Source organism: Zingiber officinale, chromosome 2A (genome assembly GCF_018446385.1).
Source record: "Zingiber officinale cultivar Zhangliang chromosome 2A, Zo_v1.1, whole genome shotgun sequence".
Taxonomy (NCBI): domain Eukaryota; kingdom Viridiplantae; phylum Streptophyta; class Magnoliopsida; order Zingiberales; family Zingiberaceae; genus Zingiber; species Zingiber officinale.
Genome location: NC_055988.1, coordinates 85,051,869 through 85,076,711, shown reverse-complemented (window position 1 = coordinate 85,076,711; position 24,843 = coordinate 85,051,869). Strand labels below are relative to the sequence as shown.

General features: G+C 35.9%; 1 pseudogene; it reads left to right on the top strand.

Annotated features, from left to right (window-relative positions):
* Window positions 1–894: 894 nt before the first annotated feature.
* Window positions 895–21,590, top strand: LOC122043761 (annotated as a pseudogene).
* The last annotated feature ends 3,253 nt before the right edge of the window (window positions 21,591–24,843 follow it).

Sequence of the window (24,843 nt, the reverse complement as noted above, 5' to 3'; positions counted from 1 at the left end):
TAAGATTTTGTAAAGAGTTTTTTTAAAAGACATATATATATTTTTAAGTATATGTTTTGTGATTTTATTTTTGAAAAAAATGTATATTTGTTTTGTTTTTATTTTTTATTATGAAAACTTTAAAAATTTCAATTCGAACTAAGTACAATCATAAACTCAACTTTACATACAATCTTCATTGATCAAAATCTTTATTTCTACTCCCTAATTAAATATAATAGATATTAATTTACCTAATTGTCTTTGATATTTTCAGATATAAAAAATTCAAAAATGAGTATAGTTTTTTCTTAAATTCAACATATTAAATTAGAATTTAGTATATTTTCTATCAAATTGATCACAACTCTTTTTTCACTTCAATTAGATGAAAAATATACTAGATTTTCTTTAAATAATACTCAATTGGATAGAAAATATACTAGATTTTAATGCTGAATTTAGAAGGAATTATATTAAGTAGGAAAAAAAAATCATGTTCAATTTGATAGAAAATATACTAGATTCTAATTTTAAGTGTCGAATTTAAAAGAAATTATACATATTTTTAGATTGTTTATACCAAAAAATATGAAGAACAATTTGATAGAAATATATTAGATTCTAATTTAAAATGTTAAATTTAAGATAAATTATATTTATTTTTAAATTTTTTATATTTAAAAATTTTAAAGGGTAATTAAGTAAGATAGTTACATCAAAAAAATCGAAGTAAATGAAACTTTATAAAAACAAAGTTTTTTAACGTAGGACTACATGTAAAATACATGTAAAATTATAATGATGGGTAGGGATTTTTTTTTTTTTCTAATTTACCGTATAATTTATCCAACTATGCAGTTGTTTTAATATTGAATCCTACTTCTATAAAGGAGCGTCTCCTTCGCCCACCCATCTCTGTTGCATTTTTGCCTCAGCAGCACCTCGCACGCCGCCGCACCCTCCCGTCGCCGCTGTTCGTCCGAAATCTCCCGCGGCCCTCCGCTCTCTTAGTCACAGGAGCAAAGGAGAAGAAAACTCCTTCCTTCTTTTTCCAGTCTGAGAAAGGGCTTGCTCTTGCCCTCATCCTCTAGAGCAGCAACCGCTCCATCCCCTGCCCTTGCTTGTGTGTGCGTTGCCCCACGGGATTATCCGGAGTGGTTAGTGCGTAGAGGATTGCCCAATGAAATCTTGGGGTCGAACCGCGGGGTAGTCAGGGCATAAATCCCTGGTCCCCGTGTCACTCACCCCACTGCGCACTAGTTTCTCCGGTTACCGTGATTAACCTCCGGCCTTGGGCAAGGTACGGCGGGGGCGCTGGGGGCGAGCGTTATCGCCTTTTGCCCAATTGTGTGTGCGTGCGCGCCGAACGGAAAACCCTAAACCATCTTTCGCCGCCTGAGCAGCAGTGAGAGTCCTCTTCTTCTCCAACCAGAAGTAGCCGCCCTCTCGTTCCCCTTTTTTTTCTAGGTTTGTACTTTGTAGGCACCTTCAATTCATTTAACTTGCAGCAATTTTGAATTGCTTCCTGCAGATTCATTTGAAAGCAGTATCCCCTTTCGTTTTCATCTCCAGCAACCCTACGAGATCGAGGATTGCAGCTAGGAGCTTCGGATGTGGTTCTCCAAGGGCAGACTTCTATCGCTCAGTGCCACTTCAACTGTTCTTTGTATGTTTCCTTATTTTTCTGATTTTTTAGAACAATTTTGCAGGAAATATTCCTCATTTATATGTTCTTTTGATTGCCCAATTCTAGTTTTCCATGATTATAAATGCTAATTGTGATAGGTTGAGTTCTTCTACAATCTCTAGTTTGTCTTCCTATTCAATTTGCAAAACTATGTTCCTAATCAAAATTTAGAATCTCGGAGCTCAATTGACCTCACAAAGATGTACTCATGCTATCATTTCAGATCAATTTTCACTCGCGAACCACAATTATGTTCTTAAGCATACACATGCGACTATTGCGCTGAGCAACAGTCATTGCATCAAAGATTCATTAATGAACAAATAGTCTTGCTTTGGACTATCTACGTACTTAATGAAGAATATCTTCTGTATTGCTTCCATTTCATATCCTGTTATATGTTCACAAGAATTCTTGTGCTCCTCGAGACGATATCATTTGGGTTCACCATCAGAATCTGAGGGTATATCTTTGCCCGAGCCTGATGGTTTGGCATCGGTTGGCGATTCATGTGCTAGTGATGCTATGGCAATTCAGAATATACTCAAGTCTCATGATAAAAACTTTGGGTTTTCATCAGCTCTTGATGAATGCAAGATTCAGTTAACTGAGAACTTAGTTGTGCTTGTTCATCTTTTTTCAAGTGGGCTGCCACGCAGAATGACTATTTGCATGGACCTAGGGCTTATAACGAGATACTTGATATTCTTGGTAGGATGAAACAGGTCAAATTAATGCAAGAGATGTTTGATGAGATTCCAAAAGATAGGCAAGGATCTGCCATCAATGACAAAACCTTTGCGATCCTTGTGAACAGATATGCAGGTTCTCACAAAGTGCAAGAAGCTATAGACATTTTCGGGATAATTCATTAAAATATCCCTAATGTTTCAACCATGTCCCAATTATATCCCTAAAAGAATTTCAGTGGCTGAATGCGTCCCATATCTTTTAAAATGTGTCTCAAATATATCTTTCTTGTTAACTTCATCATTTATAATTAATGGAATGAGTATATGCTTCTCACGTGAGTCGACAAACCCAATTAAAAGCCCAATCTCCACACGTAAGTTATCTATGTCAGCCATAATTCCCAAATCCCTGCTTGATTTCTCTACAAGTAGCCGACTTTCCTTTGGTTATGGGTTGCGACGACGCCGGAAGCTGCAACGACAAGTTAGAAAAGTTTCTGTGAATCTTGAATTTTCTGTGCTCATCTGCGAGATTGAGAGCTATTTTTTGTGTTCAATCGTACAAGTTAGAAAAGTTTTGTCAAACCACGAATAATTTGATTATTGAATTTGAGGGAATTGAATTCACTTTAATTTGGATTTAAATGCCTAATATTTTACATTGTAAAGGTAACAGATTGTTTGTTATTTGTTCCTGAAAATTCATTTCAACATTTTTTATTTATTTCTGTATTGAGTTGTAATGGCTAGACGAAGTAAATGCTTTTTGGAATTCACCCCAAACTATGGCATTTTCTATCCTTTTTCAGTATTTTAGTTATATATTTGTTGTTTAATTACTTGGTAGATGACACTCATAAAGCTTGTTTTTGTGTATTTGATTTTTATTTACGGGTTATCTTGGAGAACCTGGATTGTTTAGTTTGAAACTGTATTATAATGGAATAACGAAGGGGACGAATACATGGAAGGAATATGTGGGAGGGAGTATTGAGTATGTTGACTTCGTCGAGATCCAGAAGATTCAGATGCTTCATTTATTGGGATATGCGGAAGAATTAGGTTTAAAGAATAAAGAGAAATTTCAATTTTGACACAAATTGAGGCCTAATTCAAACAAAGGTCGATATTTGGATAACGCTGAGGATGTATTGGCCATTAAACAATACATCCCAGCTAACTATGAAGTGGATATATATATATATATATATATATATATATATATATATATATATAGAAGAGGTTAATAGAGAAATTCAACTAGCTTGTGGATCAGATAAGGGACGCATTCAGCCCCTTTTAATTGGGGTTGCTGATTTATATGAGAAGCACATGCTCATTCTGTTAATTATAAACGACGGAGTTAATGGGAAGGATATATTTGAGACACATCTAAAAAGATAAGAGAAGATAAGAGATGTATTCAGTTCTTAAAATTCTTTAGGGATATAATTGGGACACAGTTGAAATATTAGGGATCTTTAAACATTTTCAATAAAATGATAGATTATGGCTTTGAACTTGACTTGATTGGTTTTCGGCAAATTTTTATGTCACTTCGCAGATATAAACATGTTGAGGAGGCAGAAGCTTTATTTCTTCAGAAACAAGATCAGTTTCCACCGGTTATAAAGAGCAGAAATATCATCCTAAATGGTTGGTGTGTTTTGGGAAGTTCACTTGATGCAACTAGATTTTGGAACGATATAAAAAACCATATTTGTACACCTATAGCATTTTTATTAAATCATTGACTATGGAAAACTTGGTTCTGCTGTGTAGTTGTTCACATCCATATGGGAGAAGGGTTGTGATCCAGATGTTATAATCTGTAATTGTATCATCGATACATTGTGCTTTAAGAAAGTTCCTCAAGCACTTGAGATTTTCTCTGAAATGAACGACCGAGGTTGCCTTCCTGATGTATGAGCTTACAATTCCCTCATTAAACATCTTTGTACGATCGATAGGATGCAGAAAAGTACAGGAGCTTCTGAATGAGATGGAAGAAAAAGGGTGCAATCCGAAAGCTATAACTTATTCGTACATCTTGTAAACTGCCGAAAACCCTGAAGAGGTTACCGCCTTGTTGCAGAGAATGGAAAGGACTGGCTGCAAACTTGACTTGAATACTTACAATTTGCTACTGAATCTGTATATGCAGAGGAAGCTCCAAAAAGGCAGCGGATCTATATGGGCCGATATGAAGAGAAGTGGTCTGGATCATTGAGTAGACGACCAAGGGAAGCTGGAAGAGGCCTTGCAATTTAGATATGAGAGCAAAAGGAATGATCTTAGAGCCTAGAACAAAACTGTTAATAAACACAAATCGATTACAAAGAGAGAAAAGAGATGATTACGTAGAAATTAAGAGAAGGAAAAAATTAATCATGTTATTAAATCTAAAATTTATACATAGAAATATAGAGTATAAGATTTTATATAGTTAAATTAAGAAACCCTAAACTCTATAAAAAAAAAAATCTAAATTATCTTAAAAGCTATAAACAAATAAATATATAATCTAACATCCTCCAAATTTACGATGCTATAGTTAGAAGCAGTTTGTCAGATAAGAAACAAAAACGTGAAGCGGAATGCGCCTTGATAAACATATCAACAATATGTAGATTTGAAAGAATAAAAGATAATGTGATGGTGTCAATCTGAAGATGATGACGAGTAATGTGACAATCAATTTCAATATGTTTTGTCTGCTCATGAAAAATTGAATTGCGTGTAATTTGAATAGCACTCTGATTATCACAATATAATAGAGTAGGTTGATGAAGAGAGACACTCATATATGCAAACAACCAATGCAATTAAACTATCTCACAAGTAGTTGAGGTCATGACACGATACTTAGCTTCTGTGGAAGATCTAAAAACATCGTACTTTTTACTCTTCCAAGAAATGAGGGAATCACTGAGAAAAATGCAAAAGTCAGTAGTAGATTTGCAATCCGTAGGATCATCAGCCCAATCCGTATTAGAGTATGCACGCAACTCAAGAGATGAGTAGAAGGAAATAACAAGTTTTGAAATTGAGTGTCCTGAAGATATCTGAGAATACAAAGAACAACCCAATAAATTGTAGTTGGTACAGCGACAAATTGACTAACCACATAAATAACATACACAATATCTGGACGAGTCACGGTGAGATAAACCAAGCTTCCAACAATAGTTCTGTACAAACTAGGATTCGACAAAGGTGAGCCATCAAATGGAGAATATCGAATATTAGTCTCAATAGGAGTATCAACAACTCTATTACCAGTAAGATAACACGCTCAAATTGATCAGATATATATTTTGACTGAGATAAAAGATAACCTTTCGGAGAATAAGCGACCTTAATGCCTAGAAAGTAGCACAGTATACTCAAGTCTTTTATAGCAAAACAATAAGCCAACTCAGACTTCAATAAAGCAATTCCATCAGAATGATCACTAGTAATAATCATGTCATCAACATATAATGATAAAAGAATACGACCTGCACTCGTACATCTGAATCATGATTGCTAGGATGAAAACCAAATGAAGTAATCACTGTAGAGAACTTTTCAAACTAAGCATGAGATGCTTGTTTGAGATCATAAAGCGCTTTATGAAGCCCGCAAACTTCACCATGTTAGTGTGAAATACCAGGAGGAGGTGTCATATAAACTTCTTCATGAAGATCATCATTTAGAAATGCATTCTTGATTTTCATCTGAGATATTCTCCATCGATAAACAGAAGCAATAACAATCAGAGTACGAACAGTCGTTATTTTTGCAATAGGAGTAAATGTTTCCTCATATCCTGAGAATAACCTTTAACAACAAGGCGAGCTTTGTATCGTTTGATAGATCCATCAGATTTAGTTTTGATCTTATATACCCAACGAGAACCAATAGTATGTTTTCCTGGTGGCAATGGAACCAAATTCCATGTATGACTCTGATGTAAAGCAGTTAGTTCCTCAGGTATAGCACTCTGCCAATCTGGGTTACAAACAACTTCTCTATAGGATACAGGCTCAGAAATACAATGAATAGATGCAACAAATGAAGCAAAAGAATGAGAATAACAGGAGTAAGCAAAATCTAGTAGTTTAGTAGACTTACGAACATGAGTGGATTGATGACGGCGGAGAGAAGGATCATCCGTAATTTTAGGAGATGATTGCGTAGTGACAGAAGGAGGAGCATGTGGAGCGGATATCTCGGGAACCAAAGTACTAGATTCAGTTGAGCTATCAGTAGGAGCTATGGGTGAAGCTTCCTCAGTGTCTGTATTGAAAGGATCAATGCAAAGTAGATCTGACTTTGTCATATTATGCGAACTAGCAGGAATAGAAAAGAATGGAATATGTTAAAAAAACACAACATGATGAGAGACATGCAATTTTTGACTAATGGGATCAAAGTAATGATATTCTTTTTGACTAACACCATAACCCAGAAAGACACAAAGAGTAGATCGAGAGGTTAATTTATTATGCTCGACATGTGGACGAAGGATGAAGCAAATACAACTAAAAACATGCAAAGAGGAGTAGAGAGGAGCATGCCCATACAATTTTTCAAAAGGCGACAAGCTTGCATTGTGTGAGATTATAATTCTATTAATCACGTGATCAACGATAAGAATTTTACCAGAATTCTATTAATCACGTGAGCAGCAGTAAGGATTGCTTCCTCCCAAAAGGTACTAGGAACACTGGTAGACAATAAAAATAAATGGGTTGTTTTTAACAAGATGCCTATGTTTTGGTTCAGTCACACCATTCTGTTCAGGAGTAGCTATACACGAGGTTTGATGAATAGTACCATTAGAAGCAAGTAACTGTGAAAGATGATTCGAAGTGTATTCACCCTTCAATTACAACGAAAACATTTTATGATACTAGAATGTTGAGTTTTCACAAGAGCTTTGAAGTTGTTGAAAATGGTAAGATAATCAGACCCATGTTTCATAAGATAAACCCAAGAGTAACAAGTGCAATCATCAATAAATGAAACATAACTTGAACCCCTTTTGTAGGAATAAGAGAGGGTTCTCACACATCAGAATGGATAAGATCAAATGGAGCAAAAGAAAAAGAGAGACTTTTAGAAAATGATAAGGCAGAAAATTTGACCAATTTACAATCACTACAATCAGAAATATCAGAACTTTTTAAAGGTCCTAATACTCCTGTAGAAGCTAAAAACTGCAAATGAGATGCCGAAACATGACCTAAACGAGAGTGCCATAAATAAAAATCAGAAGATAAACGACTCAAATGAAAAGATGATAAATCCATACTTGAAGTTACAACTTCTGATACTTTAAGTTGATCTAAAACATAGAGTCCTCCTTACCTATGACCGGTCCCAATCAACTTCTGAGATTGTGGGTCCTGAACATAATGATTGGATGAAAGAAAAGACTAAGTATCCAGACTTAAGGGTGTCAATTCGGATGGGTTGGGTCAGGTTGAGTTTTTTTTTAACCCAACCCGAACCTGAGTTCAACCCAAAACACCTAAACTTGAACCCGAACCCGACCAACCCGAATCCAACCCAGATAACCCGAAAAATCGATTCAAAATGACTTTTTTGGGCTATTTTTCCTATAATTCTTCATTTTTATCTCAATACTCTATCATTATCATACAAACGTGATATTAATATACATAAAAATATTTTCAAAATAAAATTTGATTTGACCCCCAAAAATCACTAAACCCTATATTTAAGTCAACCCGGGTTAACCCGAACCCGACCTGACCCAACTCGAAAATTTTTAACTCTCCAACCTTCCAACCCGAACCCGACTCGAATTCGAAAATGTCCAATCCGAACCTGATTTTTTTCGGGTCGACTCGGGTTGGGTCGTCGGGTCGGGTTCATTTTTGACACCCCTATCCAGACTCACATAATTGACTAATAGAAACAAGATTTAAAGTAAGTCTCGGAATATAAATAAATAAGATGTAACAATTGAATCAATACATACTAATGACATATGAGTACCATCAGCAGTAATAATAAATATAGATGAACTGGGAGAAAAAGAAAAAAAGATAACAAATTGGATGACATATGATGGGAGGCACTAGAGTCCAAAATCCACAAGGATAAAGATATACCTGAAATACCGGGCGATGACAAACTTATATGAGAGGAAGTTGACATGGTAGAGGGCTGTGAAGCAAGGAACTGTTGAAACTGCTCAAACATATATGAATCAGATTTCCATGAAGCATCTGCACGACTAGGTATGATGACAGAATGAATAATTCTCAGAATAATTAAATTGTAAGGATACACATTTGTATGATCCGTAAAAACTGATATCAGGACGACCCGTGGTCACACAAAGAATCCGAGACAGAAAAAGGATGTTAAATGTAGAAATCAGTAGCATAGAGCGTCAGTGTCAAAATCAATAGAAAAGAACGTCAGTGTTGAAATCAGCAACATAGGGTTTTGGCACCGAAATTGACAGAAAAAAGCATCGACGTCGAAATTGGTAACACAGGACGTCGGTGCTGAAATCGGCAGAAAATAGTGTCGGCGTTGAAATTGACAGAAAATAATGTCAGCGTCGAAATCGATAGGACAGGACGTCGGCGCCGAAATCGACAAAAAATAGATGGCGCCAAAATCAATAGCAGTAGGATAGAAAATAGATATCGACGTCGAAATCAATAGCAGCAGTAGGAGATGACAGTGGCAACAGGAAGCAATAACAGGGGGCGGTAGAAAAAATTAGATCAGAGAAGGAGAACCACTCTGATACCATATTATTGAGTGGGCGTTTGGTTTGAATGTAAGAATGAGAATGAGAATGAGTTTGATAGTAGACTGGAATGGGAATGAGTTTAGCCATTCCAATACTGCTGTTTGGTTTATAAATTTTGATTAGGTATGATTACCAATACTGCTGTTTGGTTTGATACTAGACTGGAATGAGAATGGGTTTAGCCATTCCAATACTACTGTTTGGTTTGTCAAAAGTTTAGGAATACAAATATAATAAATATAATATTTACCTTTAAAATAAATATAATATTCCTAATAAGGTGATCATCAATGGTACAATGATAATTTATTTTTTTCTAAAAAAAAATAAATATTATTGATTTAGTTGTAAAAATTATTAGAATGAAAATAGATAATACAGTAATGTTAAATTAGATTATTCCATTGGCCTCTCTATCGCCGAAAGGAAACAAAGATATTTAATAGTAACAGAATGGAACGGCGACATCCATATCAGTGTAGACCAACAGATCGAATACACCTTCAGGAGTAACACAAGCAAAATCAGTAAAAGAGGCTTTGCCAAAGCACAACTAACTGACTGTTCCGAGACACCAAAAGCAAATTGAGCACCCACAAGGTTACCTCGTTTTATTTTAAAAAATAAAATAGAAGCCTTGTGACTGACTGACTGTTTTATCATAATAAAACCCAACGAACAAAAGCTAAACAATAACACTATGTTCGAGAGGAAAGATTAATAACAAGAATTAAAACTGTAGGTAGTAGATAGAAGCCTTGTGAACTATGATAATATCTAAGATTCCTTTTTCATTAATTGCCTTCTTCATATTTGTGCTAAATATCTATAGCACTGGATAATAGTAATTGATGGCTACATACTGCATAAGTAGCAGAGCACATCTCAGTAATAGGGATTGTAACCCGAACATATTAACATTGGAGTAAATGAACAATTGTTAACGAAATAAAATATATCCTCTCTCCAACTAAAGAAGTGGCAAAGTATAACAATGCTAAAATCAAATTCCAGAGATCCAAAACTTCCAAAATAAATGCTAAAATCAAATTCCAGAGATCCAGAACTTCCAAAAAAAAATGTTACTTGAAGTGTCCTGAGGAGAACATGTAGCCTAGTTGAATCAAATAGTTTATTCACAAATGCACTTCTAACATAAATAGCAGACCTTAGTGAAACAAAGAGGTGCAAGACCATATCAGAATAGCTTGCATCAAGTGCAAGCAAAATTCTACAAATGTCATTGTTGGTGCGGTTAACACTAACGATTTAACCTAGGTTTTGATGAATGACAAATCAGGTTAAGTTAGTCTGTTGTTGTCTAACACTCTGGTCGAGTGTACAGGAGAAGCCCAGCTAGGTCGACGGGCTGACCGGATAGCTGGCACGAAGTCCAAGCGGGTCGACAGGCTGACTGGACGCTTAGACACGAAGTCCAGCTAGGTCGACGGGCTAACCGGATAGCTGGCACAAAGTACAGACGGGTCGACGGGCTGACCGGACGTCTGGAAGGTAAGTGAGATAAGTCACTGGAGGGGAGTGACTGCGAGGACGCGTTCTCGGGAAGGGAACATTAGGCGTCGATCCGGCTTAGATCCATTTCAGATATCTAAGTCGAGATCGTGACTAGATTCCGGTCTCGGAAAGACGGAATCTAAGTCATACTCTTTGCTATCATTTTGTTGAACGTTAATTGTACTAACAATCTGTTTTACAGGATATATATTTGCCTCGGACTAACTCTATTTTACAGGAGGAGTTCTTGGAGATAGGAGGTCCGGGCGCTTGGAAGGGATCCGAGCGCCCGGAGGTCCAGGCGCCTGTTGGAGTGTATACTGAAAGCCTAAGCTTTTGTAAACATTTATTTTGAATAAAGAATCATATTTGGTCAAATTGTCTACATTTAGTTGTAGTTGTTTAATTAATTTATATTGTAGATAACATAGTATGTGGTACGACATACAGAAGATGATGTTATCAGTACCTTATAAATTATAAACAGTAGCTCATGACCAAAATGGAAAGGAACAAACCATTGGAAGGTCGTAGTGTAATTAGGAATTAGTTTATCTTGACTATATAATTACACTAGTACACTTAGAGTGTATTGAGTAGGACCATTTGAGGTTGTTTCTTTTATACTGACTTTATAAAGGAACAAATACCTCAGCTATTATGGAAGTGTGTGCTCTTAATCCTAATATAATAACAAGCACATATATTTAATATTTATTTTTTTAATTTATCAATGGGTGAGATTTAGTTCGATAAATCAATAAGCTCGATAAGTTGGGAAATGATATTACTTATAGTGTGTGTTGTTGATTATAGAAGGAAACTGTGTCCTAGAGATACTAGGTTGATAATGTCCCCAAAGAGCTCATAAGGATTGTCATGTTAAACCCTGCAGGTGGACTTAGTCCGACATGACGATAAGGTTGAGTGGTACTACTCTTGGACTAAGATATTAATTAAATGAGTTGTCAGTAACTCACTTAATTAGTGGACATTCGATATCTTAAACACAGGGAGACTAACACACTCATAATAAGAAGGAGCCCAAAAATGTAATTTGGGATTGGTGCGGTAGTTCAATAATAGTTCTATAGTGGAATGAATTATTATTGATAAAATTAAGTTGTGTGTTCAGGGCGAACACGGGATGCTTAATTTTATCGGGAGACCAAAACCAATTCCTCCTCTCGGTCCCTATCGTAGCCTCTTATTTATAGAGTACTATACCCACCTATACCCACCTAAAGGGGGCCGGCCAAGCTAGCTTAGGAATCAAGCTAGGGCCGGCCTAAGCTTGGTTTATGGGTGGCCGGCCCTAGCTTGAACCCAAGCTAGAGAGGGCTGGCCATAATAAAATTAAAAAGAATTTTAATTTTAATTTTTATTATGTGGAAGATATAATTTATTAAAGAGAATTAAAATAAAAATATCTCTCTTAAAAGGATCTACAAAAAATTAAAGAAAGAGATTTGATCTCTTTCCTTATTTGTAGATTGGAAGATATTTTATTTTCTCTTTGAAAATTATTCACATGTTAAAAAATTAAAATTATAGAAATTTCTTTTTATCAACCATGAAGGGATTTTTGAAGAGAAATTTTATTTTTAAAATTTCCGGAAACAAATTAGGAAGTTTTAATTTGTTGATTGAAACTTGTCTAATTTTTTCTCTCTATGATGTGGCCAACCATTATAAGTTTAATTGGGAAATTTTATTTTATTTTTCTTTATTAAATCATGTCAAGGAAATTAAGGAAATTTTATTATAATTAAATTTCCTAATTTATCAAGGCTAAGGAATATAAAAGAGGGGGTTGGGGTGCCTTCATGAGTTACAACCTCTATTATTTTTCTCCCTCTCTTATTCCTTGGTGTGGCTGGCCAACCTCTCCCTCTCTTCCTCTTTGTGGTGGCCGAAACATCTCTCTCCCTTGGAGCTCTTGTGGTGGCCGGATACTACTTGGAGAAGAAGAAGAAGAAGGAGAGAAAGCTTGCATCCCTTGGAGCTTGGTTGGTGGTTTTCTTCATCCTTGGTAAAGTTCTTGTTTTGGCCGAACCTAGCTAGGAGGAGAAGAAGGTGCTTTGGTGGTTTTTCATCTCGGAAGATCGTTGCCCATACAACGTCCGAGGTTAGAAGGGGAATACGATAGAAGATCAAGAGGTCTTTCTAGAAGGTATAACTAGTAATTTTACCTTTCCACATCATACTAGTTATTTTTGGAAATAATACCAAATACAAGAGGCTTACGATTCTAGTATTTCGAATATGTTTTTCGATGTTGTGTTCTTTTGTTTTATTTTTCCTTGTGATTTGATTGTTCCTTTCGGTTAACCTAAAGTTATTTTAGGAAATTAAATATTAGCTTTCCATAAAAGGTTTTGTCTAGTCGGTGGTGGTTGCTCCCATATCCAAGAAGGCCATGTGCCTCGCCACGTCAGTACTGGGAACCAATTATGGAAATTAATATTTAATGGAATTAATAACTTAAGGTGATTTGGGTCGAACGTGTTAAGTTCCGCAGGAGATCCAAGTCAAAACCTAAAAGAACAAATAGATTAAGTTTTGGATCAAACGTGTTAAGTTCCGCAGGCGATCCAAAATTTAATTTAAAAGAACACATGGTAGCTAGGAAAAGGTTCAGACCTTTGTACAAAATATTTGTACAGTGAAACCTCTAGGTTTTCCGAGTAGCAACCAACAATTGGTATCAGAGCTAGGGTTTTTGCCTCTGTGTATTTGGTATTAGGTTAATTATGCACATATCATACATAATTTAGGCAGGTTAATAGTAGGATGTGCTAACTTTGTGGATGCAGGATCCAACTATTATGACTTTTAGTTATTATGTGTGTGATTGGACCCTTGGACATATCAAGGGCATTTATATGTGTGTGCATGATTGTATTATAAAATACAGCAGGAGCTGTATTTAGTTTTATTAGGATTTTATTTTTGATCTAGATACATGTACATTCCTTTTATGGAATATAGGATCAAAAATGTAAAATTCTATTTTTGTCGTGGATCGAATCTTGCAAAGCGTGGAACCTTCTGAGGACCAGAGGCGCAGCGGAACAAGGAGCAAGATGGATGCGACAGCTAGACCCGGTGGCGGTGGCCAAATATGGCAGCAGTTTGGGATGACAACACACAGAGGATAATTATAGATAAAAGCCATAATAGTTGAAAATTAGATTTTCTATTTATTGCTTTTATATTGTGCTGTGTGTGCATGTTAGTATACATGTTTAGTAGGCTAGCATAGTTAAAATTCCTCATTTATAAATAACTAAGTGGGAGAGGATTTTTTAAGTAAATCCCATAGTCTCCATTACTGGTTTGTAAGTGATGCAAACAAGCTTGCGCGTTGGCTCTGAGTGCCTTCCTCCATATCGGATGAGCTTGTTTGTGGATCACTAGAACATACTTCCATTTTGGATGACTATAGGAAGTTAATTAAGAGCGTGTGATCTTCCCCATCGGAAGGAGCATAATTTTATTAAAGGACTTAGTGTCAAGTAATGGTATACACTTAGACACATCTAATAGTATCCTCCCCATCGGAGTCACTGCTATTATTTGTGTGACCAAAGGATACCAACTATTAATTTTATTTGTCAAAAAGTTAGGTTGACAAGATAATAAAATTAATGGGTTAAACCCTCCTTTTACAAATGCTGAATTTGTATACGTCCACACTATCGTGGCATACAATATTCACGGTGTTTTGAGGTGTTGGTTAATTTAAAATAGTATTGTTTGAGGAATCAATATTATTCTAAATTTAGAGTTCTGACCAAAAAAGTTATTTGTGATTCTTAGGATGACTTTCAACCCACTGTCCATCATACTTCAACAGAATAGACTTACTGGACCTAATTACATAGATTGGAAAAGGAACCTGGACATTGTCCTTACTGCTGAAAGCTACAAATTTGTACTAACTGAGCCTTGTCCTGATGCACCCACTGGTGAATCTACCCAAGAGGAGATTGAATATCATAGGAAATGGGTAAAGGCAGATGAGATGGCGCGGTGTTACATTTTGGCTTCAATGTCAAATGTATTGCAACATCAGCATCAAGATTTACCAACAGCTTATGATATTATGAACAATCTCAAGGAACTCTTTGGTCATCAGGATCGGGCTTCTAGACAAGAAGCCATGAGAAAGATAATGACAGCCACCATGCAAGAGGGTACTCCTGTGAGGGATCATATCCTAAAGATGATGGCTTATCTGAACGAGATACATATCCTTGGAGGAGAAATTGATGGAGAAACCCAGATCGATATGATCCTCCAAACACTACCTAGAAGTTTTGAGCAATTCCGCCTGAATTACAATATGAATAAAAGGGTATATTCATTGGCGGAACTACTGACAGAACTTCAGGCAGCAGAAGGTTTGTTTCGTCACAATTCTCATATTCACTATGCTGAAAATGGTTCTACTTCTAAACCGAAAGGAAAGAAGAAGAAGAAACAAGTTGGTTCAGCAAAGAAAGTGAATAAATCTCAGAGTACAGGATTTAAAACTGGAGTGAAGAAGCCGAAGGACAAGTGTTTCATCTGCAAGAAGTCAGGACATTGGAAGGCGGACTGCCCTCGTAGGAACCAAAACAAAGGTATATCTCATACTCTAGTTGTTGAAACATGTTTAATGGTGTTATCTACCAGCACCTGGTGTGTAGATACGGGAGCCACTGATCATGTCTGCAATTCCTTGCAGGGGTTCCAGGAAACCCGACGACTATCTGAAGGAGAGATTACCGTCTACATGGGCAATACTACTAAGGTGGCAGCTGTTGCAGTGGGAGACGTCTACTTATCTTTTAGTAGAAATAGAAATTTAGTTTTAAGAAATTGTCTTTATGTACCCAGTTTTAGAAAGAATTTAATTTCAGTTTCTAAACTGTTTTTAGATGGATATTCAGTTTCCTTTAGTAACGATGTAGTTATTAAGAGAAATAAAGTGATTATCTGTTCTGGTACATTAGTTGGCAATTTATATATTTTAAATCCAATTTCTCCCACAAAGCAAAACATGGAAATTTATAACTCATCTTCTAACTCAAATAAGAGAAAAGAACCTTCAGAAATGAACCAAGCATATCTTTGGCATCTAAGGCTTGGTCATATTAACTTAAGTAGGATTCAGAGGCTAATAGCCGATGGACTTTTGGGTTCATTAGAGTTGGAAAATTTTCCAACTTGTGAATCTTTCTTGGAAGGTAAAATGACCAAGAGGTCGTTCAAGGCCAAGGGATATAGAGCCAAAGAAGTGTTATAATTGGTTCATTCTGATTTGTGTGGTCCTATGTCTGTCCAGGCAAGAGGTGGTTTTGAATATTTTGTCTCTTTTATAGATGATTATTCAAGATACGGATACATTTACCTAATGCGCCGCAAGTCCGAGTGCTTTGATAAGTTCAAAGAATACAAGGCTGATGTGGAGAAATGACTAGGTAAAAGTATCAAGACACTACGGTCTGATCGTGGTGGCGAATACCTCTTAGGAGAGTTTAGGAATTACTTATCAGAGGTCGGGATTCAATCCCAATTGTCTGCACTTGGAACACTCCAACAGAATGGTGTGGCAGAACGAAGGAATAGGACTCTTATGGAGATGGTTAGATCGATAATGAGTTATTCAGAATTACCAAATTCATTTTGGGGATATGCTCTGGAAACAGCAGTATACGTTCTGAACTTAGTACCTTCTAAATCAGTTTCTTCTACTCCCACAGAATTGTGGAATGGGCGAAAACCCAGTCTAAGACATATTCGGATTTGGGGTAGTCCAGCACATGTGCTGAAACCAGATGCTGATAAGTTAGAATCTCGTACAGAAGTTCGCGTGTTTGTGGGATATCCCAAAGGAACGAAAGGAGGTTTATTTTATAGTCCTAAAGACCAGAAGGTCATTGTTAGCACCAATGCCCAGTTTTTAGAAGAAGACTATATAATGGATCACAAGCCCAGTAGTAAAGTTGTTTTAGAAGAACTAAGAGAGGACACGTCTACTTTAGTACCAACAGTACAAGATGAAGTACCACAAGAGACTGCAACACGTGTCACACATGATACACAACCACAGACAGTGCCTCGTCGTAGTGGGAGGGTTGTAAGGCAGCCTGAGAGATTCATGTTTTTGGGAGAGTCTTCGGACTTGATCCCGGGTAAACATGAACCTGATCCCCGGACATATGACGAAGCACTCCAAGATATAGATGCAGTATCTTGGCAAAAGGCGATGAATTCTGAAATAGAGTCTATGTACTCTAATAAGGTCTGAGAGTTTGTAGAATCACCTGATGGTGTAAAATCCGTTGGATGCAAGTGGATCTATAAAAGGAAAAGAGGGACAGACGGGAAGGTAGAAACCTTCAAAGCTAGGCTTGTTGCGAAAGGGTACACTCAGAAAGAGGGAATCGATTATGAGGAAACCTTTTCACCGGTAGCCATGCTTAAGTCTATCCGGATACTCTTATCCATTGCTGCTCATATGGATTATGAGATTTGGCAAATGGATGTCAAGACAGCTTTTCTTGATGGAAGTCTTGAAGAGAACATCTATATGAAGCAGCCAGAAGGGTTCATTGAAAAAGGCAAAGAGCATCTAGTGTGCAAGCTCAATCGGTCCATTTATGGACTGAAGCAAGCTTCAAGATCTTGGAACATCTGGTTTAATGAAGTAATCCAGTCATATGGATTTATTCAAAGTCCGGATGAGTCTTGTGTATATAAGAAGTGTAACGGAAACATGGTGGTATTTCTTGTACTATACGTAGATGATATTTTGTTAATTGGCAACAATGTCAAGGTATTATCAGACGTAAGGGTATGGTTGTCCAAACAATTTGATATGAAGGACTTAGGAGAGTGTGCACACATTATTGGGATCAAAATAATAAGAGATCGCAAGAAAAGAATGTTGTGTCTGTCCCAAGCTTCATATATAGATACAATCCTTGCTCGTTTTAGCATGCAGGATTCCAAGAAAGGTTTCTTACCTTTTAGGCATGGAATAGCTCTATGAGATGTCTCCAAAGACATCAAAGGAGATAGAAGACATGAAAGCAGTTCCTTATGCTTCGGCTGTAGGAAGCTTTATGTATGCAATGCTATGTACGAGACCTGATATTTGTTTTGCCGTGGGCATGGTCAGCAGATATCAGAGTAATCCTGGACAAGGACATTGGACTGCGGTAAAGCATATATTAAAGTACCTAAGAAGGACTAGAGATTATATGCTAGTTTACCAAGCAGACGATTTGCTCCCTCTGGGTTACACGGATTCAGATTTTCAATCAGATAGGGACAACAGTAAGTCTATATCAGGCTATGTGTTTACTTTAGGAGGTGGAGCCATTTCATGGAGGAGTGTTAAGCAGAAATGCGTTTCGGACTCAACCATGGAAGCTGAGTATGTAGCAGCCTCTGAGGCAGCTAAAGAAGCAGTATGACTCAGGAATTTTCTAATGGACTTAGATGTATTCCTGGTTTTCCCAAAGTCATCACAATTTATTGTGATAATAGCGGTGCAGTTGCAAACTCGAAGGAACCACGAGCTCATAAGGCAAGTAAACATATAGAGCGCAAGTACCACCTGATACGAGATATCGTGAAGCGAGGAGAAGTTGTCATCGCCAAGAATGCATCAGCGGATAACCTGGCAGATCCTTTCACTAAGGCCCTTCCGGCGAAAGCTTTCGATCGGCATGTGGAGGGAATGGGAATCAGATGTATGGTAGAAGATATGGCAGCTTAGTCATTAGTATAAGTGGGAGATTGTTGGAGTGTATACTGAAAGCTTAAGCTTTTGTAAACATTTATTTTGAATAAAGAATCACATTTGGTCAAATTGTCTACATTTAGTTGTAGTTGTTCAATTAATTTATATTGTAGATAACCACTATATGAAAATAGACAATAGACTTCAGCACTGTTTACTTCGGCAATTAGTAATTACGAAGTAAGAAATGATAATCAACTTCGGTAATAAAGTTGATGTAGTAAATACGATTTTAGACTTCATAAGTTTAAAAATGTGAGTCTCACTTCTAATTTTGTTTGATATTTTACTTCATAATATATATTTGATGAAGTAATAAGTTATAAAATAAAATTTATATATATATATATGCTGAAGTAATAAGTTTAAATGGGTTTAAAATTTTAGTATGACTTGAACCGGTTAATTATTCTTATAAAATCTTTACTGTGACTTGTTCTCTACTAAAACCTAAGTTTTGCTGAAATCACTTAGCATTTTTTTCCTTCACGTTTTCCCCCGACGGCAGCTTCTCCTTCTCATTTTCCTCGATAGTCTTCTTCGCGTCCCCCCTCCCGACGGCAACCTTCTTCTTCACGTTTTCCCCACGGTAGCCTTCTCCTTCACATTTTCCCCCGACAACAGCCTTCTCCTTCGTGTTTTCCCCTGACGGCAGCCTTCTCCTTCGCGTTTTCACCTGACGACAGACAACCTTCTTGTTTATCCCCAACACAAAGCCTTTGCATTGAGACACCTCCACTTCCTCTTCTCTCTGCTCGGTAGGTTTCTTCCCTCTCCACCCCTTCTTTTTTTTCCTCTATGTTGTGCCATTAGTGTTCTTCCTCTCTGTAATGCCACCGGAGAATCGACCTTCGATTGGTCATCCTCTTTGAGGTTTCCTGGCCATGGGAAGAAGGCAAGTGCTTTGTAGCAGTTAGAGCTAGAGGCCACCGAACTTCTCAAGCCCCCTTCCCTTCAAGATATGTAGTTCATCCTAGGTTTGTAACCCTAATCCATCCATTCGTCCCTGTTTTTGCAATTGTATGAGATGCTACAAATCCGGCACAGGTCAAGGCCGCGGAGTGGATACCATGGTCATTGATGACTCTATGGTCGTCTTGTGTTGCTTCGATTGCCAATCTATTTGGATGATTTCTCCAGATAAATGCTTCCTAGAGGTTTAGGAACTTTTCCTCATTAGTGTTCAAGGTTTCTGTAAGATGAAGCTTATTTTAGTACCCAATATTTATTGAGCTCATATCAATCTTCGGCTTATGTTTTTTGTGATACCCGTTTGTTTTTTTTTTCTTTTTTTTTTTCATTTATGTTGTCAGTTTGAATATATGGTATGAAAGTCTTGTTTGCTGTTACAATTGAAAGATAAATATTGAACTATTAATGAGTGCTCATCATAGGCAATTCTGTAGGAAAAGAAGAGAGTTACAACTAAGTAAAAATACTATGCTGATAGTGTATTACTGCTTTTGTGTCATGTGCTTTTTTGTCTAGGTAATTACAATCTACTAGATACTTATTAAGTATTCAGATAGCTTACATTGCCACATATATAGCAGTATAATATTTCATAAATTTAATATTAGGATAAAACATCACATCCCCTTGTTAGTGTGGTGCCTTATTGCAATATAATTCGTATTGGTTTAGAAGATGCATGGTTCCATTCTATCGAAATATGAGGTTGTGGTAAGGTGTCATGCAAAATATGAATGAGTTTTCTTTCCGTTGTTAAAATTATTTAATGTTTCTATTATGTTGTACAATATATCCATATTGAATCATCTGGCTACCTTATAAGAGCTCAGCATTCTAAACTCAACTTAGACACTGATTATTCAGTACATTTCATATCATTTCTCACATTTTTTTAATATCCTTAGATGCTTTAACTGATTACCTCTAAATGCGCTTAACAGTAGTTGAATGCCCTTGCTCAATTTAGGTTCTTTATTTTGATGATGAGCTATAAAGTATTTAGCTTTCGTTAATAATGTAAATTGCTTTTTGGTTGAAGTTATGTTATGAAGCAGTAAAGATTGTATACCTCTTTCACTCAAGACTATTTCTCAAGCTGGAACAAGTTAATTTTGTTAATCTATGTGATGCTTTGAATCCAGTCCTGCAGATGATTGGCATGAGAACATCTATCTTTTTTTAATTGTGTGTGTAAGTAATTGATTCTTTCTTAATTTTCTTAATCTCTTCTTCTATCTACTTTTTTTATCATGTTTTCATCATCCTATAGCATGTGTCATATTATGTTCACATAAGACATTAACATGGAGAAACAAATAGAAATATGTAGTCAAGTTACAAAATTTTCAAATCAGATGTCAGTGCTTAGTAAAGTTACAAAATTTACAAAAATGTCCAAGATTATGACAAAGATGTCAGTGCTTAGTATATATTTGCAGCTAGATAAGTTGGAATGCTTTACACCCTTGTTTTATGTGTCTCATGCATTCACAGCCAACTGTTAAATCTTCCAACTACTTGTGTTTTTTTGGGTTAGAGGTTAGCACTCAGTGCAATGCAGAAAGAAAGTAGACTAAATTATTTGTATGGAGAGACCAAGGAAGAGGTCTATTTAGATAAAGGAAACAATCTAGTCACTAAGTTTGTTCCTACTATATTAACTGATGAGAAGTTTCTGGAAGGAAATTGCATCTTTTCTGAGGTAGTCTACTGGTTAGTTTCAATCTCTTGACAAGTATTTAAGAAACTTGATTATTTAGATCTTGCTTATGTTGTTGGTATTATCCCCCCATGTTCTGCTGAAATAAGAACTAGAGGAGCCTCCTGAACATATAGCCTACCTTACTTTTGAGATTTTTCTTGCAGGAGGTGAAGTGCAACAGCAACAAGAAGGTGAGGGGTTTTTCTCGTGATCAATGGTTCTCAAGGTCAGTCCATGAGTCCTTAATAATAATCAGATGAAGTTTGACTGTACTTCTACTCTACATCAATATAAATAATCACACTCAAAGAAAGACTGCAATATCTTTAGTCAATCTTCTGGAATTTTTATCTCGATAGGACTTGCTATCACTGGTAAAGCTGTCACTTAACAACACAAATCATTGTAGGAAACTGTTGGCACACAAGAAGTTTCTTATATGCAGCCTTTTGCATATGTGATGGCATTTTTCATGTATTTGTTGAGGAAAGACAACAATACCAATGTTTTTTCAGCTTATTTTTCTCAATTGTAGTATTTATATTTATATCATTGGTATACTAAAGAATCTTGACTCCCTGTCAGACAGGTTTCAACATAGAAGAGATTTTAAGAAAGTACATTAGGTATGCTTTGAATGAAAAACCTTTCAACCCTGACTTGGTTGTGAACCTTATTCATCTAAGAAAATCATCAATGCTGGAAGATGCTCAAGTTGCAGAAATATTGAATGAGGTTTCAAGGCGTATTGTCAAAGAGAAAGGTATAACATTCCCTTAGCCAATTTGTATCTATTCATTTCTATTCCAAGTATGCATCTTTTAGGTAACTAGTTTAAATGATAATGGGCTCCAAGTTCAAGTGCCAAGTCTCTTTATTAAGGTTATGGTTCCAAGTATTTACAAATTGAACAGACTTTATTTGTTCATTTGCATTTGCAATTCTTTGGAGTATAGTTTGTACTTCTTGCATAACATTTTCAATTTCATTAGGGTAATCTTAAACAAAATAGTGGTGTTGAATGTGGATATTGTGTGATACAGTACATGAAAGATATAGTCTTGGATGAAGATCCACAATTGGAGAGAAAGGTGAATTTCTTTTTTATGAAATATTTTCTTTATAAAATATTGAGTCATTTTTTATTGATCCTCAAACTTCTATTAATGTTTCAGTTTGCAGCATCAAAAAATAAACAGTATTACAATCAATCTCAGTATGATGAAGTCAGAAGTGAATGAAGCGAATTCGTCTACTTCTATGTGGGTGCCTAAGTGTAGGCTATGATATAAATTTTAGACATGTATTTAGAGATTTTTGGATACAAAAGTTTTTGGGTTATGGTTAAACATGTCTTTTATGAATACACTTTTGGATTGTATTTGATACATCTTTGTGATATATTTGTTTAATTTTGGTGGTAAAAAATATTGTGTTGTAGTAAAATATTATAATCTAAATTTTTGTCAATTAAAATTGTATTGCAGTAAAATATGGTCAATTACTTTGATACTATAAATAAATGATGAAGTAATACGACAAACAAGACTTCGCTAAATTTAAATAGTGGTGTAGTTAAAGAAACTATTTACTTCACTACTGATCAAATTTATGAAGTAGTTTGTACAAATTACTTCGCTACATTGAATTTTTTGTTGTAGTAAAATATACTCTATTACTGCTATACTACGATGAAGTAATACAATAATAAATATTTCAACCAAGACAAATTATACAGAAGTAAAATTAAACTTTTACTGCACCAGAATTCAAATATTGTGAAATTGTATACCTATTTTACTTCATCAAACAACGAAACCTAAGAAGTAATATATCATCAACTACTTCAGTCATTTTACTGGTCTCGATGAAGTAATAGAGTTTTTTTACTTCGAAAACGGTCCGATTTTGAACCGGTTTTGGACCGGTGATAGACTTCGATAAAAATGTGGTGAAGTAAAAAAATTGACCCTTTTACTTCACGTACGTCTACTTCGGTAATTATCTACCTATTACTTCGGATAATATCCGAAGTCTATTGTCGATTTTCACATAGTGAACATAGTATGTGGTGCTACATACAGAAGATCATGTTATCAGTACCTTATAAATTATAAACAGTAGCTCACGACCAAAATGGAAAGGAACAAACCATTGGAAGGTCGTAGTGTAATTAGGAATTAGTTTATCTTGACTATATAATTACACTAGTACACTTAGAGTGTATTGAGTAGGACCATTTGAGGTTGTTTCTTTTATACTGACTTTATAAAGGAACAAATACCTCAGTTATTATGGAAGTGTGTGCTCTTAATCCTAATATAATAACAAGCACATATATTTAATATTTATTTCTTTAATTTATCAATGGGTGAGATTTAGTTCGATAAATCAATAAGCTCGATAAGTTGGGAAATGATATTACTTATAGTGTGTGTTGTTGATTATAGAAGGAAACTGTGTCCTAGAGATACTAGGTTGATAATGTCCCCAAGGAGCTCATAAGGATTGTCATGTTAAACCCTGCAGGTGGACTTAGTCCGACATGACGATAAGGTTGAGTGGTACTACTCTTGGACTAAGATATTAATTAAATGAGTTGTCAGTAACTCACTTAATTAGTGGACATTCGATATCTTAAACACAGGGAGACTAACACACTCATAATAAGAAGGAGCCCAAAAATGTAATTTGGGATTGGTGCGGTAGTTCAATAATAGTTCTCTAGTGGAATGAATTATTATTGATAAAATTAAGTTGTGTGTTCGGGGCGAACACGGGATGCTTAATTTTATCGGGAGACCAAAATCAATTCCTCCTCTCGGTCCCTATCGTAGCCTCTTATTTATAGAGTACTATACCCACCTATACCCACCTTCTATACCCACCTAAAGGGGGCCGGCCAAGCTAGCTTGGGAATCAAGCTAGGGCCGGCCTAAGCTTGGTTTATGGGTGGCCGGCCCTAGCTTGAACCTAAGCTAGAGAGGGCTGACCATAATAAAATTAAAAAGAATTTTAATTTTAATTTTTATTATGTGGAAGATATAATTTATTAAAGAGAATTAAAATAAAAATATCTCTCTTAAAAGGATCTACAAAAGATTAAAGAAAGAGATTAGATCTCTTTCCTTATTTGTAGATTGGAAGATATTTTATTTTCTCTTTGAAAATTATTCACATGTTAAAAAATTAAAATTATAGAAATTTCTTTTTATCAACCATGAAGGGATTTTTGAAGAGAAATTTTATTTTAAAATTTCCGGAAACAAATTAGGAAGTTTTAATTTGTTGATTGAAACTTGTCTAATTTTTTCTCTCTATGATGTGGCCGACCATTATAAGTTTAATTGGGAAATTTTATTTTATTTTTTTCAATTAAATCATGTCAAGGAAATTAAGGAAATTTTATTGTAATTAAATTTCCTAATTTATCAAGGCTAAGGAATATAAAAGAGGGGGTTGGGGTGTCTTCATGAGTTACAACCTCTATTATTTTTCTCCCTCTCTTATTCCTTGGTGTGGCCGGCCAACCTCTCCCTCTCTTCCTCTTTGTGGTGGCCGAAACATCTCTCTCTCTTAGAGCTCTTGTGGTGGTCGGATACTACTTGGAGAAGAAGAAGAAGAAGAAGAGAAAGCTTGCATCCCTTGGAGCTTGGTTGGTGGTTTTCTTCATCCTTGGTAAAGTTCTTGTTTTGGCCGAACCTAGCTAGGAGG